The sequence below is a fragment of the Berghia stephanieae genome, chromosome 11 (assembly GCF_034508935.2).
Source record: "Berghia stephanieae isolate SIO BIC M18660-M18661 chromosome 11, UCSD_Bste_1.3, whole genome shotgun sequence".
NCBI lineage: Eukaryota > Metazoa > Mollusca > Gastropoda > Nudibranchia > Aeolidiidae > Berghia > Berghia stephanieae.
In genome coordinates, this window is record NC_088370.1 from 41,252,017 (window position 1) to 41,272,508 (window position 20,492).

General features: G+C 37.5%; 1 protein-coding gene across 2 annotated transcripts in view; it reads right to left on the reverse strand.

Moving 5' to 3' along the window:
* LOC144957007 (placenta-specific gene 8 protein-like) overlaps positions 1–19,649 on the reverse strand; it is a 53,643-nt gene extending 33,994 nt beyond the window's left edge. Inside the window, exon 1 of one of the 2 annotated variants that reach the window (XM_078887917.1) lies at positions 19,386–19,649. The gene's annotated coding sequence lies outside the window, so the exon portion shown is untranslated. The remainder of the gene's footprint in view (positions 1–19,385) is intronic. The other variant, XM_078887918.1, reaches the window with a different exon arrangement.
* Between the last annotated feature and the right edge of the window lie 843 nt (positions 19,650–20,492).

Here is a 20,492-nt window from a genome sequence, read left to right on the forward strand (position 1 = left end):
AAGGGGTCCATGACCAACAGCAACATGTAACATGTAGAACGAGACATGACGCCTATAAGGCGATATTACAATTTTGTTAACAGCCGGGTTCTCATTTTACACCTGAGTTCGGTGAGAGAATGTGAGTAGAGAGCCTTTTCCAAGGACTCAACTATGCGCCGAGCGAGGCTCGAAACCTGGTCCTTCCAATCCGAAAGCGAGTGTTATACCACTAGACCACATATCACACTTTAAAACATTGGTTTTATTCCTCAATCCTATTTTTTTTTAATAGAAAGAATATATAGAATGAAGGTGACGTCACTCGGGTCTTTGTTATTGTTTTTTTTTTTTGCCAGCCACGTTTAGGAGTAGTTCAATTCTAACTAAACTGTATAAACAAGACTATAAAAGTTCAAGGTTACACATAGTTTTGTGTGTTGGTCCGTTATACTTCCGGATGGCAATGTTGTGAACTTCTTAGCCAAGTGCATACTATCTTAACCTTGAATGTTTATACATTAATACAGTTTAGTGAGAATCACTCACAAACGCGGATGGCAAAATATAATAACAAAGGCTTGAGTGACGTCATCTCCATTCTATCTATAAATTTAAGTTTACTGTGAAAGGGTGAGTAACTATGTCATATTTCAGCATTCCACGTACAACTCTATAAACGTGTCGCTCGCTACGACCACCTTCATATTGATTAGTCATGCCTGGGTAGTCATTGTGTTAATAAAACCTGTGTGACCAACCCAAGAGGTCTCTCTTCTCCACACACACCCTGTTTATGGTGTACAAACAACCCATAATATTAGAACAGGAACAGGGAAGGAATGCGTGGGCAAATAAAGTAAGTTCAGTATCGGTGAACACAGTTTGCATATATCTAGGACAACGACCCGCTATCAGTAATATAGATAGAGCGAAGTTGACATCACTTAGGTCTTTGATATTGTGTTTTTGCCATCCAAGTTTATGAGTAATTCTCACCAAAAGGTATAGATAGTTCGAAGATGACGTCACTCAGGTCTTTGTTATTGTTTTTTGCCATCTGCGTTTATGAGTAATGGTCACTGAACTGTATTAACATGACTATAAACGTTCATGGATACACACAGTTTTGTGTGTTGGTCCGTTATACTTCCGGATGGCAATGTTATGAGCTTCTAAGCCAAGCGCATACTATCTATTAACCAGACTCGAAACGTTCAAGGGTGCGCATATTTTTGTGTGTTGGTCTTTTATATTTCCGGATTGCAGTGTTGGGAGTTTATGAGCACAGCATCTATAGATAGTATGCGCTTGGCTAAGAAGCTCATAACCTTGCCATCCGGAAGTATAACGGACCAACACACAAAACTGTGTGTATCCATAAACGTTTATAGTCGGGTTAATATATTTCAGTGAGCTTTAATCATAAACGAGGATGGTAAAAAAAAAAACAATAACAAAGACCTGACATCTTCGAACTATCTATAGATAGTATGCAGATGACGTCACTCAGGCCTTTGTTATTGTTTTTGCCATCCGCGTTTGTGAGTTGTCCTCACTAAACTGTATTAACGAGACTATAAAAGTTCATGGTTACACAGAGTTTGTGTGTTGGTCCTTTATACTTCCCGATGGCAATGTTGTGAACTACTTGGCCAAGCGCATTCTATCTGTTTTTCGGAATTCCGGGCCTGTTCCCAATGGGCATGATCTATATTACATTTCCATGTGCTCGAGGTCATTGGTCACATTGCAAAGTGTGCTCAAAATGACCTACATAGTGAAAAGTATTCAAAGCTTTTAAAATATCTAGAATCACGATTGGTCATTTTGTTCAGATTGACACATGAATATGTGTACAATTTTCATAAACAAAACAGCGTGCGGGTGGTTGGATGGGAGCATCACCCTTGAATCATATACCTATGATGTTCGCATGGGTGTACGATCCGATAGTGATGTCGTTTCTTCTTCTCTTTACTAGCCTATCCTGCTTCTTTGGTTTGTGATTGTATTTTTGACAGGGGATATTTTTTTTTCCTGTAAATCTTCTGCCTGTTTGTTCTTGGTTATTTATAATTTAGCTTATGATATCTTTAGGTTATGATTTTGATTTACATTTGTACTATTTTTGTTAGATTGCTTGTTTTTTTTTTTGTTTCAGGGGTCTCTCATATAACCTCAATTGTGTTGGAAGAGACCTAAAGCAACAAACAAACAAAACAGCGTGTTTACATTTGTAATGAAGCATCCAATCGTTGGACAGCGACAAATCATGTGATTGATGACTGGGTTGGACGAAAACATGAATATAGATCGCTCCCATAGCTGGACAAGCCTGGGATGAATGCTGGGAACAAAGTTCGAATTCCAAAACGCAAGACAGTGTGTTAGAAATCGTTTTTTTTTCTTTTCTCCTCCTCTATCGATTCTGGTCCTTGGTGAGAAGAAGACAACGAGTTCGCAGTGATTATCAGGTAAATAATGAAATGGAGAGTTTAAGATAAGACAGACAAATGGTCTTGTCGTTACTCAGTTAATAAGCTCTCGGAAAACACAAAACTGTTTGTATCCATTAACGTTTATAGGTAGAATGCGCTTGGCCAAGGAATTCACAACATTGCCATCCGGAAGTATAACGGACCAACACACAAACTGTGTAACCATGAACTTTTATAGTCTGGTTAATACAGTTTAGTGAGAACAACTCACAAACGCGGATGGCAAAAACAATAACAAAGGCCTGAGTGACGTCATCTTCGAACTATTTATAGTCAGGTTAATACAGTTCAGTGAGCATTACTCACAAACGCGGATGGCAAAAAACAATAACAAAGACCTGAGTGACGTCATCTTCGAACTATCTATACCCCATAAAATACTTTTATAAACTTTTTATATAGATAGTATGCGCTTGGCTAAGAAGCTCAAAACATTGCCATCCGGAAGTATAACGACCAACACACAAACTCTGTGTAACCATGAACATTTATAGTCTGGTTAATACAGTTAAGTGAGAATCACTCGCAAACGCGGATGGCAAAATACAATAACAAAGGCTTGAGTCTTCATCTTCATTCTATCTTTAGAGCTATATCAACTGAAGAGTTTAATTCACTTTTGAAGTGGTCCTAAGCCAACAACAACACTTTACATACACGTCCTTCAGGGCCATTAGATCCACGAGGCCGGCGTTTATCCCGGTTTCTAAAGCGTGAAACAGACAATAGCTATCGCTTGCCAACTTTTGAAGTCTATCGCAAAGTACTTTCCGTCAGATCTAATAGACTCAGATACTCAATAACACGGATGGCAAAAAATAAAAAAAAAAAAAAAAAAAAAAAAAAAAAGACTTAAGTGACGTCATCTTCATTCTATCTATAGATGCTGTGCCCTTGGCTAAGAAACTCACAACACTGACTTCCGGAAATAAAACGTACAACACACAAAACTATGTGTCACATTGAAAGTTTACAGTCTGGTTAATATAGTTTAGTGAAAATTTATCATAACATGGATGGCAAAAAAAACAAAAACAAAAAAAAACAAAAAAAAAAAAGAACAAAAAAAAACAAAACAAAACAAAACAAAACAAAACAAAACAAATAACAACAACAAAAAACAATAAACAATAACAAAGACTGAGTGACGTCAAATTCGTTCTATCTATAATGAACAGAGACTTAATTGCCGTTGCATGATAGACTTATTGTACTGATGATGACAGTTGACATTATTTTAATGGGAGCGATCTTTATTCATGTTTTCGTCCAACCTAGTCATCTATCACATGATTTGTTGCTGTACAACGATTGGACATTTCTCCAAAAAAAAAAAAATGTAAACACGCTGCTTTGTTTTTATGAAAGTTACAAACACACGCTGAATAACAAAATGACAAATTGTGACGTTGGGTATTTCTCAAACTGAGAACTCTCTTTACTATGTTGGTCATTTTGAGCATATTTTGCATTGTGGCCAATGACCTCGAGCACATGGAAATTTAATATAGATAGTTCAAAGTTAACATCACTCAGGTCTTTGTTATTGTTTTTTTTTGCCATCCGCGTTTATGAGTGATTCTCACTAAAACTGCATTATCCGGACTATAAAAGTTCATGGTTACACAGAGTTTTGTGTGTTGGTCCGTTATACTTCAGGATGACAATGTTGTATAGATAGAATGCGCTTGGCCAAGGAGTTCACAACATTGCCATCCGGAAGTATAACGGACCAACACACAAACTCTGTGTAACCATGAACTTTTATAGTCTGGTTAATACAGTTTAGTGAGAACAACTCACAAACGCGGATGGCAAAAACAATAACAAAGGCCTGAGTGACGTCATCTGCATACTATCTATACTATCTATAGATTATCACCATTGTCCGAGTTTGCAGTACGCGTGTGATTCTATCTTTCAGAGGGCCTTTAAAATGGTAGAACTCTATTATAAGTTCATAAACGTTTGTCGCTGAAAATATATAGATAGAACGAAGATAACGTCACTCTGGTCTTTGTTATTGTTTTTTTTTGGTTTTGTTTTGCCATCCATGTTTATGAGTAATTCTCACTAAACTGTATTAACCAGACTATAAACGTTCAAGATTACACACAGTTTTATGTGTTGGATCGTTTTATTTCCGAATGGCAATGCTGTGATTTTATTAACCAAGCACACACTATCTATATTATTGTGTGTGATGTGATGCGATGATGATCATCACCCATCCGTGACAGCTATTGTGTGTGATTGTTTAAAAAAAAACAGCGAGAGAAGCATCCGAGGATTGACTTGACTGTCCATTGCCGTGAATGACTGTCACATTATCAATAAATATCAGTAGTACGGAGAAATAGATAGTATGCGCTTGGATAAGAAGCTCACAACATTGCCATCCGGAAATACAACGGACCAAAACACAAAACTATGTGTAACCATGAACATTTATAGTCTGTTTAATACAGTTAAGTGAGAATATTACTCATAAACGCAAAAAAAACAAAAAACAAACAAAAACAAAAACAAAACAAAAATAAACAAACAAACAACAACAACAACAACAAAAAAACGATAACAAAGACCTGAGTGACGTCATCTTCGTTCTATCTAAAGAACAAATATCTTTTCGTAGCCATCGTTATAGATAGAATGCGCTTGGCCGAAGAGTTCATAACATTACGGAGTTATAGTTAGACACCGAAGCTCGCCTAACGAACGACTTGCCCAACACGTGACCATTTTTTTTCTCGCGTCCTCTCGTCTAATCTCGTCACTCCGGAATAGAAAGAGGAGGCGGAGCTCATATGATATAACGCAATGAAAGTTCTGTCCGATGACGGGTGGGGGGATATCACCTCTCCAAAACTTACCTTATTATATGAGATCTTGAGATTCTTATCCAATCATCGATTGCTCGTTTGACAGTTCGCTTGTGAACAGTTAGGAGACCATCTTTGATTTATGGGCAGGCGGCTTTGCGTAAAGGCGGTGAGTGTTGTATACATCAAAGAGTACCGCTGACCGATGGGTAAATAGTGGTTGTGTAACCCAAAAGCCCTGCCGTCTCGACTGCAAGGTCTTGTATGTAATAGTTGCGTCACCATCTCAAGGCTCAGGAATTAATTAGTGAGCTGATTCAAACAATGTGGGTTTCAAATTTATCGTATACGTAATCATTTGGAAGCTACAGAGAAAGGTGTTTTTGTGTAATCCCTTTCACACACACACACACGCGCGCGCCACACACACACACACACACACAAACATATACAAACAATACACATCCCTGGTCATCTATTGCCTATATTATTAATGTTAATATATACATCCCATGCTGATTGTCACTACCCCCCCCCCCCCCCCCCAACCATTTCCACCATCCAAGTACCAGCGGCCTTTTCTCTTTGATTTCGTATCATGGTCTACCCGAAGCCCAACACCTCGATCGTTTGTGGGTCAACCCCCCCCCCCCCCTCCCCCACCTTCCCCCGTAATCAATTTATAATTTTCTCTCTGTATAGAGCGCCACATGCACAATTATATACTATTGAATGACACTGACCTTGCCCCTCCCCTAACACAAGCCAACAGCAACCCAAGCTATCCTCTATCACGTGACCTTAGATCCGATGCTGCATACCGCTTGAGAGTCTTCACTATCCAGATCTCGTTCATGGTCACGTGAGAAGGCTATATCCGTTCGGGTTCGGCGTTCGACCCGATTTCGTTAAAAGCCTATTGCCATCCGGAAGTATAACGGACCAACACACAAACTCTGTGTAACCATAAACTTTTATAGTCTGCTTAATACAGTGTAGTGAGAACAACTCACAAACGCGGATGGCAAAAACAATAACAAAGGCCTGAGTGACGTCATCTGCATACTATCTATAGCCTGATACTGAAATCCAAAAGGACTGGCAGTTTGACGTCATTATTTGGTTTTGCACCGTCTAGTGAGTTGTCATTAGTAGAGCTCATGGAAACAAGTTATTTCATTGGTTGAACTATTGAATACAACTCACAATTTGTTTTCTTTTGTGGCAAAAGACTGGCATTTTGACGTCATTTTTTGGTCAGTGTCAGGCCATATCTTTACAAAGGCGACGATTTGATTCTTTAACATTGTTGAAATGAATTACATTTTGCGTCGGTGTGAAATATTTCTATTACCATAATGGTAATACTCTTCGACAGTCGTAACGTCACTTCCTTCCTAATGACGCATGGTAACTTAGTAACACTAGCTCTAAACTATCGGAACAATGGCGGACGCCGCATGAAATATTTCTCCGGCGAGCATAAAAGCGTATCCAGAGGGAAAAAACCCCCATAAATTTGATCATGTTTGACTTTTACACTTTCTGATCACAAGGCATGTGAAAAGTTCTTGCCAGAATGAAGAATAAAAAGTAATGATTTTCTTTGTTTAGAACCAAGATGGCCGCCGTCGCCGGGTGGCGTGACATCAGACTACTGAATTCAATAGAGTCCATTAAAATTGGGTTATCAGACCTGCATAAAAGTAAATTTAAAATCAGCTTCTATATAGGTAGTTCGAAGATGACGCCACTCAGGTCTTTGTTATTGTTTTTTGCCATCCGCGTTTATGAGTAATGCTCACTGAACTGAATTAACCCGACAATAAACGTTCATGGATACACACAGTTTTGTGTGTTGGTCCGTTATACTTCCGGATGGCAATATTATGAGCTTCTAAGCCAAACGCATACTATCTATAGGACAGTCCTACAGGACACAGTCGAAGGCCAGCGCAGAAGAGGGCGCCAAAGGAAGATGTGGCTGGACAATATAAAAGAATGGACAGAGATGTCGGTTCCGGAGCTGCTACATAGGGCTAGCAACAGGCAGGCATGGAGGAAGACTGTAACTTCTGCTTCACGAAACTCCCCCCGACGACCATCCGGTCATGGGCTTGAGTGAGTGAGTGAGTGATATCGTGCAAAATCCACTAAACTTGCTCAAAGCGCTTTACAAGAGGTCCCTGGCCAACAACAACATTTAACATTTACGACGGGACATGACGCCAGTTAGGCGATATTTCTTTTTTTTTGCGGACAGAGACAACGCTGTTAACGACCAGGTACCCATTTCACAACTGAGTACGGTGAGAGAATGTGAGTTCTCCTAGGTCTCAACTATGCGCCGAGCGAGTCTCGAAACCAGGACCTTCCGATCCGAAAGCGAGTGTCATATCACTAGACCACATAGCCGCACAGTTAAGTAATTACGTCGACTTAGACGCATACAAACTTAACAGACTTAGTCTTGCATCATAATCTCCTCCATTTCATTACATAATAATATTATGTTTTACAAACGTATGATATTTCTTTGCAATGCGACAATTTATAGATAGTTCGAAGTTGACGTCACTCAGGTCTTTGTTATTTTATTTTTGCCATCCGGGTTTATGAGTAATTCTCACTAATCTGTATTAACCTGACTATAAACGATCATGGTTACACAAAGTTTTGTGTGTTGGTAAAGTTGTGAGCTCCTTAGCCAAGCGCATACTATCTATCCAACATCTTTCCAGGAAAAACAAAAAATGGTTTTCATTCCAGCTTGCACATTGACGTCATAACAAGGAAGATGGATGTAAATAATACACGCATTGTGCATGAGTTATCATTTCAATATGAAGAGGGGCGAAAACAAAAATCGATAATAAAGGCATGGAAGGTAAAACGTAAACATATTATACTCGTACAAGCTGTCATCGCATACATTCAAAATGCCCTAGAGTCCTGATGAGAGAAAGGAGTCAGTTGTCATCAAATTGAAATGGATAGGATTAAATTAAATATAGACAATATCAAATGTTACAGTGAATGACATAATCAGTCGGATGGTGAAAAGTTTTGAATTGAGATATTGTCAAAAATGAGTTCTTGTCAAAAATGATTAAATCAATCCTTTTTGTACAACTTCGGGAAATATCAAAGCTTAATTTGACTGCCCAAGATGATCTCGAGACAATGTAATGAAAAAGCAAGAATGTAAACGACTAACTCCATTCGCAAAATTGGGCCCATAAGAATATATCAACATTCTTATATTTTGTAAACAACCTAAGCCGACCTGCCAACCGCACATTTTATATCATTGTTTACCTGTTGGGAAAATGGTGTTACTAATATCTGACAATATTAGATACAACTTATCGCTCTGTAGTCCTTCAGAGCCATAGGCCCATGGAGCCGGAGTTTATTCCGGCTTCTAAAGCGTGATACGGACAATAGCAATTGGTTGCTATCCTTTGGATAGGATCGACGCTAGTCTATCGCAAAATACTTTCATCCAGATCTATCAGACCCAGCAACCCAATCACTGCTGGGTGGACAGAAGGTGTGTGTGTGTGTGTGTGTGTGTGTGTGTGTGTGTGTGTGCGTTTGTGGGAGGGAAGGGGGGGGGTCAGAAAAAAAATCTTGACTGCACCCGGAACCGATCTCAGTCCCTTTGCTTGTGAAGTGAGTACTCTTCCAACTCCCCCACATATCGTTGAAGCAGAATTTAATGATCGTATAACGCATTTAAATCATAATATGCTCTCTTATCAAATTTTCAGGTTTTAAACGGGGTTTATTTTGGATTTAAAAAAAAAAAGAATTTGGTTCTATGGTTTGATCCAGCAGTTCGTGTTACAGTGATACGATTTGTTCATATCAATTGGCAAGTTTGTTTCGAATACCGTTGTAAAGCTTTAACTTTTAGAGTAGATACATCTGTTTCAATATCGATCGGTCTAATCTCCTTCACACGCCGAGCATAGGATTCAAACGGTGTGAAAAAAAAAATTATGATAACCAGAAACTCACAACAGAAAATGAAAGGTTTTCACCATTTTATAACCGTACACAGACAAAAACAAACAAACAAAAGTAATCCGTCAGAGCCATTCGGCCCGTGGAGCCGGAGTTTATCCCCGGTTTCTATAGCGTGAAACGGACAATAGCAATTGCTTGCTATCATTTGGATAGGACGTTAGTCTAGCGTAAAGTACATTCCGCCAAATCGAGTGGACAGGAGGTCATAAAAAAATAAAACTCGACTGCACCCTGGATCGATCTCGATTCCTTTGCGCGTGAAGCGAGTGCTCTACCAACTGAGCTATCGGGACCTCCCCCCCCCCCACACACACACAGACAAAGCATGTATTATTTATTATTCGGGTCCTTTTAACTTTGATTTCAAGTATCGTCGATGGATTAAGAAGTTCTTAACTCTCTCCTTACCGGTTAGTTTTAGAATTTTCCCCAAACATTCACACCCACCCAGCACAAAAATAGAATTTTCTTACTCAAACAAAAAAGTAACAAGTGAGCTCTACAACACAGTGTTTAGTATTTATCTGTCACCAAAGCATTTCTTTAAATTTCGTGATGCACAAGAAAAATCAGAATGAGAATATTGTCGATTACATGGAAGGAGAGGGTTAACTCGTCAAATTAGTCTAAAACATTGGCTTTAAAAGAAGCATCAATTTTGAGACGTTTTGACTAGATAGACATCTAGATAGTTGGATTTTGTATTAACTCACTCAATCCTAGAGATTTTTGCGACTTTTGATAATTGGAAAAAAAAATGTATTAAAATGAGCATGCACATACATAGATATATCTAGTTTTATCCAACTACCATTAACATGTAAAAATGAAAAAAACATTAACTTTGATACTACGGCTATAATTTGACTCAGAAAAATGTAATAAATAGGCATGGGGTAAAAGTATCCTCGGGTATACAACGGATATAGTCGGTGTTAGGGTTGAGTGAGTTAATGGATCGAGTTTTAAAATTATAGACGTAGACGTTTTGATCTTTATTTGATCAAAATATAAAAAAATGTGTTTTGTGAATGTACGCCATCGTTGTATAAGAACTGGAGAAGATCCATGGATAAGGAGCTTAAAGAGGTTATCCTAACCTGGAATAATTTGTTTTTGATAACTGTATGTGTTTTTATTTGATCAAATCTTTTTTAAAAGTGTGTTTTGTAAATGTACGCCATCGTTGTATAAGAATTGGATAGGATCCATGGATAAAGAGCTTAAAGAGGCTATCCTAACCAGGAAAAATTTGTTTTTGATAACTGTATGTGTTTCTTATTTCATCAATTTTTTTTTAATGTGTGTTTGTGAATGTACGCCGTCATATTGTATAAGATCTGAAGAAGATCCCTGGACAAAGAGCTTACAGAGGCTATCCTAACCAGGAACAATTTGTTTTTGATAACTATATGTGTGATTTTTATCTGATCAAAATATTTTTTTTAAAATGTGTGTTTTGTGAATGTACGCCTTCATTGTAATAGATCTGGACAAAATGGTTACCCTAACCCGGAACAATTTGTTTTTGATAACTATAAATATGTGATTTGTTTTTGATAACTAAAATATGTGATTTGTTTTTGATAATTATAATATGTGATTTGTTTATTTTACACAGAATATTGCTATACAAATGTTTTAAACTGTCTGATAATTGAATTTGAATACTCAACTCACATCACATTCGAGATTTCGAGTCTCGACCAGCGTTCATTGTATAGTTAGTTGTAAGGTACAAGTAAAGTCAACACATTGTGGACTGCCTGAACGGGTTTACGACCTTTAGAGAATGAGATTAGCGGAAGAGTAGCGTCCCTTGATTGGACGTAACCCATAGTCTGTGACGTCACCGGCGGAAAAGTTATTAGAGAGAGAACGTCATGTTGGTTGTGCGTATGCGTCTCAGGTCCGCACAACCAACATGACTTTCTCTCTCTAATAACTTTTCCGCCGGTGACGTCACAGACTATGGGTGACGTCCAATCAAGGGCCGCCACTCTTCCGCTAATCTCATTCCCTATAGATTAGGAATGGACACGTGATCCCTGATCATAAATTAAACTCATATTCTTTACGTGAGTTTTTTATACAGCGAAATATCCACCAAACGTGCTCAAAGCGCTTTACAAAGGGTCCTTGACCAACATCAACACGTAACATGTAGAACGAGAGATGATGACTGTTAAGCGAGATTACAATTTTTTTTTTCAACAGAGATAACGCCGTACTCATTTTACATCTGAATACGATGAGAGAATGCTAGTAAAGAGCCTTTTCCAAGGACTCAACTATGCGCCGAGCGAGGCTCGAACCCAGGACCTACCGATCTCGAAAGCGAGTGTCATACCACTAGATCACATAGTTGTATGGTACAAGTGAAGTCAACACTTCGTGGCCTGCCTTTAAACGGGTTGACGACCTATATAGATTAGTAATGGTTAATCGGCACGGGGTCACTGATCATAAAGTTAACTAATATTCTTTAAAAATAGCTCGGAAAATAAACTAAAACAAGAGAGAGAGAGAGAGAGAGAGAGAGAGAGAGAGAGAGAGAGAGAGAGAGAGAGAGTGTGTGTGTGTGTGTGAGAGAGAGAGATAGATAGATAGATAGATAGAGAGAGAGAGAGAGAGAGAGAGAGAGCGAGAGAGAGAGAGAGATATTCTTGTAGGAATTATGCAGGGGCTCAAGTATTTTCGATCAGATCATTTCGTGTATCTCACAAACACATTCTCTCTCTCTTTCTCTCTCTCTCTCTCTCTCTCTCTCTCTCTCTCTTTCTCTCTCCTCCTCTTCCTCCTCTCCATCTATCTGTCTATATATCACTCTCAACCCCCCCCCCCCCCCCTCTCTTATCTCTCTCTCTCTCTCTCAAACATAAACCCTCCTAAGCACTCTCTCTCTCTCTCTCTCAAACATACACACACAAACACAAACAAACAAACACACACACACACACAAACACAAATTCCGTCTTCCTTTCTTTCTCTCTCTCTTTAGAACATTTTTATACCACAACAAACATAATATTCAAAATCGTAGTCACTATTCGATAAAAACACTTTGTGATCAGCCATGTGTGACGGTAGTTCCATTCAGCTGGAACTGGATTCACGACATTCTATGCATGGAAAACCACCTCGTATTTCCAACATTAAGATGTTCTGAATCTATTTTTATACCGCCCGATTATTTTCAACAGTTTTATTTCTTTTCACCTTTCGACGTCTGGCGATAAAAATTAAAAAAAAAATTAAAATTTATAGACGTACCTCGCCTTCCATTGTATGTATGTACAGGGAGTCCGGATTGGGAAATTGCCTATACCTCGCCTTCCATTGTATGTATGTACAGGGAGTCCGGATTGGGAAATTGCCTATACCTCGCCTTCCATTGTATGTATGTACAGGGAGTCCGGATTAGGAAATTGCCTAACTGGTTCCCATACGTCAAGGCCAAACACACAAATGAAATGTGATAATGGCCAAGTAGCTATTTTAACTAAAACTTTAGATGACTGGTGTTTGTTACATACTATGCAAGTTAGCCTATGGATAGCATGCACTTGGCTAATAAGCTCACAACATTGCCATCCGGAATTATAACGGACCGACGCACAAAATTATATGTAAACCATAAACTTTTATAATCTGGTTAATACAATTTAGCGAGAATTACTCATAAACTCGGATTGCAAAAAGTAATAACAAAGACCTGAGTGACGTCAACTTCGTTCTATCTATTTTCACATTTACTCTGGGTTTGCGGCCAATAGCCCTAGAAGTCATTGAGCTGAGAGAGCCAATTTGGTGGTCCGTATTGGAACACCCCACCCAAGTATTGTCCATTACAACAATGTTAAACTAGGCCCATAATTAATTACGTTCGGATGTCAGACCTGCATATATGTACACATCGACTATGCGTACTATTCAAAATGTTTCCAAGAATACATAATATGTTCATTAAATCCAAGTACCTACTTATCCATTATCAATTATAACCTGTCTATCACATGACCGCTTTTCATTCAAAACTGGAAAATACATATCATTATGACGTGTGTAAAACATCTTCAAATAGATAACATTTTTTTGAAGGGTCGACTGATGATAATACAAGTACAAAGGTTCAGAAAATCCACAAATAGCCTACTTAATCCATTATTCTTTAAAACCCTTGACATAAAGGAAACGAAGTGAGCGTGGTCTTCTTCTCGTTTGTTAAAATACTTCCGCCATGCGCAGAGCCATTTCCATGTTTATGGATTACTGTGTCTGAATCTCAAGTGTCGACCTTAGATATCTCTTAATTCTCTATAAAATACTCCCGGGTGTCTTTGGGGTTTTTGCAATCATAAGAGTTTCAATGATATAAATATTTACCTCATTGATAAGGGTAATTTTCAAAAATGACATAGGTGGCCTATAATGTTTTATAACGTTATTGGAATCAAATCTTATTCTTGGTGGTTCGATAATTAATCGCATTGAACTTTAGATCTATATTTAAAAAACGCAAAAAAAAAAAAAAACCCAAAAAGAAACAAAAAAAAAAAAAACAAACCCTCCAACAAAACAAACAAACAAAACCCCCCCCCCCCCAAAAAAAAAAAACAAAACAACAAAACCCCAAAAAACAAAAAAACAAACAAAAAAAAACAAAAAAACAAACAACAAAAATAACAAAAAACAAACAAACAAAAAAACCCACAAAAAACAAAACAAAACACGACAGAACCGAGACAAAACAAAATTAGAGTATTTATAAAGCGTATTATCCACTGAACGTACTCAAAGTGCTTTACAAGAGATCCCTGGCCAATAGCAATACGTAATACGGAATTGGTTCATCCCATCATATGACCGTTTTTGAGACAATTGCCCACATATCTATCTGGTGTTATGTTAATGATGACGTGTTAATTGTAGGTATGATTGATGTTGCTAAGCCGTTTGTTAGAAGTTGTGGGCTGGAAAAGAAGTCATGAACAAAACTGAATAATATTATAACAGCTCCGAAAAAGAACAAAATAAATACCAAACATGGAACGTTTCGGAACCAAAACCCCTTCTTCAGCTAATAATTAAAACAATAATTTAATTGTGTTTTTGTTTTGTTGATTGAAGAAGGGTTTAGAGCCCGAGACGTTCCGTATTTGGTACTTTTTATTCTTTTTTTTTTTTTCAAATGAAACCTGTGAAATTTGTTCATTCACGGACTTCACGTAAGCCTCTTGATTCCTTGTGGAACATAAGGCCGCTTACGGTTTCTGTAACTTTTCGTTTTTTTGTTTTGTTATTGTATAGATAGAACGAAGTTGACATCACTCAGGTCTTTGTTATTGTTTTTTTTTGCCATCCAACTTTATGAGTAATTCTCACTAAACTGTTTTAACCTCTCACTATAAACGTTAAAGATTATACCGAGTTATGTGTGTTGGTCCGTTATACTTCCGGATGGCAATGTTGTGAGCGTCTTAGCCAAGCGCGTAATATCTATAGATAGTATGCGCTTGACTCAGAAGCTCATAACATTGCCATCCGGAAGTAGAACGGACCAACACACAAAACTGTGTGTATCCATAAACGTTTATAGTCAGGTTAATACAGTTCAGTGAGCATTACTCATAAACGCGGATGGCAAAATATAATAACAAAGGCTTGAGTAACGTCATCTTCGTTCTATCTTTACAAAGGATTTATTATGTTTACGTAAACGTAGTAAACACTGCCCGCGAAACATGATGAAGGTCATGGTGTTAATTGGCTGGACGACTAACGTGTGTATGTCACGAAAAGATCAATATCTTAACACTAACTAATTAAACGAAAGCAGCGTGAACACACACCCACATACAGATAGAATGCGCTTGGCTTAGAAGCTCACAACATTGCCATCCGGAAGTATAACGGACCAACACACAAAACTGTGCGTATCCATGAACGTTTATAGTCAGGTTAATACGGTTCAGTGAGCATTAGTCATAAGCGCGGATGGCAAAAAAAAAAAAACAATAACAAAGACCTGAGTGACGTCATCTTCGAACTATCTATACACACACATAACCACACAACCACACACACACACACACACACAAACAAACACACATGGACACACAGACACACACAAACGCTCATACATAAACACACACACAAACACACAGAAACATGTAAACAAACACACACGCACACACACACATACACACACATACACACACATAGACACAACATCCGTCTGTGATTTGATTACAACTATAATTTTTTATTGCTAATCACAGAGGGTGAGCATAATAATAATGTACGAATGAAGCACGTGGTGTTGTTATTGTTACTAATAATAGATAACGTTCCTCAGAGTTGCTTGTACTTGTCACAGATGTGTCAATACTTTTTAGATAGTATGAAGTTCACGTCACTCAGGTCTTTATTTTTGCTTTTTGCCATCCTCGTCTATGAATAATTCTCACTAAACTGTATAGATAGAATGCGCTTGGCCAATGAGTTCACAACATTGCCATCCGGAAGTATAACGGACCAACACACAAACTCTGTGTAACCATGAACTTTTATAGCCTGGTTAATACAGTTTAGTGAGAACAACTCACAAACGCGGATGGCAAAAACAATAACAAAGACCTGAGTGACGTCATCTTCGAACTATCTATTGCATCGTGGCCTTCGTAAAGTTATGGCCTGACACTGACCAAAAAATGACGTCAAAAAGCCAGTCTTTTGCGACAAAACAAAACAAATCGTGAGTTGTATTCAATAGTTAAACCAATGAAATAACATGTTTCCATGAGCTCTACTAACGACAACTCACTAGGCGGTGCAAAAACTAAATAATGACGTCAAACTGCCATTCCTTTTGGATTTAAGTGTAAGGCTATAACATAATGATGGCTACGATTGTATGTTATAATCATACTTATATAGATAGTATGCAGATGACGTCACTCAGGCCTTTGTTATTGTTTTTGCCATCCGCGTTTGTGAGTTGTTCTCACTAAACTGTATTAACCAGACTATAAAAGTTCATGGTTACACAGAGTTTGTGTGTTGGTCCGTTATACTTCCGGATGGCAATGTTGTGAACTCCTTGGCCAAGCGCATTCTATCTATAGTATAATTGTGATTGATATTTGAATTAACTCTATTCTTACCGATCATTTTCAGTATTTTCCCAAAATGGCAGGCTTACCCAGCAGAAAAACTGATTTTTTAAAACTCAAACAATCTCTCTATAAACACAACTTTATGTTCTTATAAATTAAACAAAGATAATTCTTCAAAGTTTATGATGTATAAAATAAATCTGAAAAAGAAAAATGTATTTTGTGTCGTAACAAATGTGACGATTTTCATGCAGGTGGTTAGGAGAGGGTTAACTCACTCAACCCTAACACCGACTATATCCGTGGTTTTCTTTTACCCCATGCCTATTTATTACATTGTTCTGAGACAAATTATAGACGTAGTATCAGAGCTAATGTTTTTAGTTTTTAAATGTTAATGATAGTTGAATAAAACTATCTATGCACATGCTCATTTCAATACATTTTTTTCAATTTTGAAAAGTAACAAAAATTTTTAGGATTGAGTGAGTTAATAAAAGAAAAGAAGTATTGCACAAAGGAATTGCGATGGGTATGGCGGCTATTCGGTCTTGTGTTATGACATGCGTCCTTGGATTGGACGGTCCTGGGTTCGAGTCACGCTTTGAGCCGCGCATAGTTGAGTCCTTGGAGAAAGCTCTCTACTCACATTCTCTCACCGTGCTCAGGTGTAAAATGAGTACCTGGCCGTTAACAGCGATGTCTCTGTCGAGGAAGAAATTATAATATAGCCTAACAGGCGTCTTTTCCTACATGCTAAATTTTGCTGTTGGCTTGGGACTGGTAGTAATGCGCTTTGAGCACGTTTAGTAGGTATTGTTCTATATGAAAGCTCAAGTGTTTTTTTTCTAAGCCGAAGGGACAGCTTAATTTGGTAACATAGATTATTTCGTTTTCAATCAAAATGTTGTTTTTTAATATTATACTTTTGAATAGAGGTGGTAAGCTTCGATGGATTATAAAAAAGGAGTTCAGATTTTAAAACAATATATATATAATATATTTTAATTTCCTCAACAGCCATTCAACGCTTGATAACTTAACTGCAATTTTTCATGTGAGAAACAGCACTTGCAATCAATGGTTTAACCGGCATATTAATGTTATAAGTCCATATCATCAGAATGTTGTACATATTTTAATTAAATGTCGTGTTTGACTAATATCTCATTTGTAAACAATTGACTAATATCGCATTTGTAAACAATTGACTAATATCTCATTTGTAAACAATTGACTGATTACTCATTTGTAAACAATTGACTGATATCTCATTTGTAAACAATTGACTGATTACTCATTTGTAAACAATTGACTGATAACGCATTTGTAAACAATTGACTAATATCTCATTTGTAAACAATTGACTGATTACTCATTTGTAAACAATTGACTGATAACGCATTTGTAAACAATTGACTAATATCTCATTTGTAAACAAATCTTATCCCACAAAATTGGTGAACAATCCTTTGAATTTTCGGCACCCCATTCGTGGAACAGCTCTTCCCCCAGAATATTAGAAGTACTGACTCTTTATCAGCTTTCAAATCTAAATTGAAAACTGAGCTTTTTATCTCAGGATTACAATTTTGAAAATGAAGTTTTTTTCCTACCATGTGTGTAAAATTATGTAATGTCTATTGCTGTGTAAGTAGTTGAAATTGATATGTCTTTATTTTTCTTTGTATTTCTAGATTTATCTGAAGGGTGTAAAGCCGCCTTGAGCCTCATGTAATCGGAGTAAGGCCCAATACAAATGACATTAATAATAATAATAATAATAATAATAATAATAATAATAATAATAATAATAATTATTATTATTATTATTATTGTTCATATTTTTTTCTTCTTCTTCTTCTTCTTCTTCTTCTTCTTCTTCTTCTTCTTCTTCTTCTTCTTCTTTTTCTTCTTCTTCTTCTTCTTCTTCTTCTTCTTCTTCTTCTTCTTCTTATTTTTTTTTTTTTATTATGACATTTGGGCTAATAAAAGCAAAAGAAGTATCGACAGCTGCCATAACGATAAGTGAGATATAATGTACAAACACAAAACTAAGAGTAATCTTGAATCTTTATTGTCTGATTGATAGAATTTAATGAGAACTAATCTTTAAAATGGCTGTCTAGAGACAATAACAAAGAGTTGAGTGACCTCAGCTTCTTTTTCCTTCTTTACCTCGTGTATGTTTGTGTCTGTGTGTGTGTATGTGTATGTGTGTGTGTGTGTGTGGGGGGGGGGGGTTGTTGCTTTGACAGTGGGTTATGTAATATTGTGGATTGTGTGAGAGATAGATATAGAAAGAATAAATGTAGGATGTCCTATTGAGGGGAGTGGGAGGGGGGGGGGGGGGGGCAAAGAGATATAAAAGGAAGAATAGCAGCAGTGTCTGGAATACGAAACAAGTAAACGTAACGCTGCTGATTCATCGACTTATATCGACATGGAAACAAAAAAAGTTGAATCATGGTAGCACGAACTTTGGTCTTAAAAAATAATAAAAAATATGTACAGTCCACTTTACCTTAGGCCCATAGAAGAGGAAGGCAATGATGGTGAAGAAGAAGAAGAAGAAGAAGAAGAAGAAGAAGAAGAAGAAGAAGAAGAAGAAGAAGAAGAAGAAGGAGAAGAAGAAGAAGAAGAAGAAGAAGAAGAAGAAGAGGAGGAGGAGAAGGAGGAGGAGGAAGAGGAGGAAGAAGAGGAAGAACAGGAGAAGAAGAAGAAGAAGAAGAGTCTGGTTAAAAAAGAACAAAATTTTCATTATTATGCAATATCCCTTTTCCTATAATAAATGCCACTATTTTCAAAGTCATCAACAGTGTCTAGTTCTTCTCATTATTCTAGTTAGTAGTCTTTAGTCACATGGTTCCATCCACGTCAATTTCATATCTTATGTAACCAGCTCTACTTAAATTCAATGCTTTGAGACTTACCTTTCGAACAAAAATGTCTGTCTAAAAATCTAAAAATGGGCAGAAATTCCTAATGGACGAGATCTAGCCTATATTCCAGATAAGAATATACGTTCAATGCAACTATTGACCGAACCAGAGCTGCTCAGGGTCTGGGTATGTCGAGTTTTGAGCTACAAATAGAAGTAATCCCGCGACCTGTTTTGTTGTATATTTTTAGGATTAGATATTGTTCATGTTGGTCGTAGCCAGCACGCCGCCCCTCCTTTTAGTCTACTCCGAGTCGGTGGTGTCGTGGCGAGGCCGTAGCAAAGCTAAAGCTTACCAACCCCTCGTCTCCCCACTTTCAGTTATTACTTATTGTGACACCTCATTCATTCTATTCATAAAGGTTGGAGGTTTCGATCTGTGGCCTAACGTTACATCAAAATGTATATTATTCGTTGAAGGCAAACTAAACGTTGATAAATCATGGTTGTGCGGGTTAAGTTGTGATGGCACACGTTGTTATTAGGAAATCCAAAGAAGCTTGATTTTAACAGCTTATAACAGCACCTTGGTGTTATGCACTTAGGTAAAATACTCAAACGTCCTGCCCGACATATCGCTCATGCCATCACATAAAACTATGTGTAACCTTAAATTTTTTTACAATCTTTTATAAGAACGTTATTCAGCAAACTTATCATCGGCCAAATGGCGGTCAGAAAGCAATAATAAAGAGCTGAGTGACGGCAACTGCATTCATTCTATTTTCTAAGAAACCTTTACACCAAATTTGGTGGGTTTTTTTCGTCCTACATCTTAAAATTGAGTTTTATATAGCGCAATATACACTAAATGTGCTCAAAGCGCTTTACAAGGAGTCCCAGGTCAACAGCAACATTTAACATGTAGGACGGGACATGACGCCTGTTAGGCGATATTACAATTTTTTGGACAAAGTCGGCTGTTAACGGCCAGGTACTCATTTCACAACTGAGTAAGGTGAGAGAATGTCAGTAAAGAGCCTTTTCCGAGGACTCAACTATGCACCGAGCTCGAGGCTCGAACCCAGGACCTTCCGATCCGAAAGCGAGTGTCATACCACTAGACTACATAGCCGCACGTTGTTAGGAAATCCAAAGA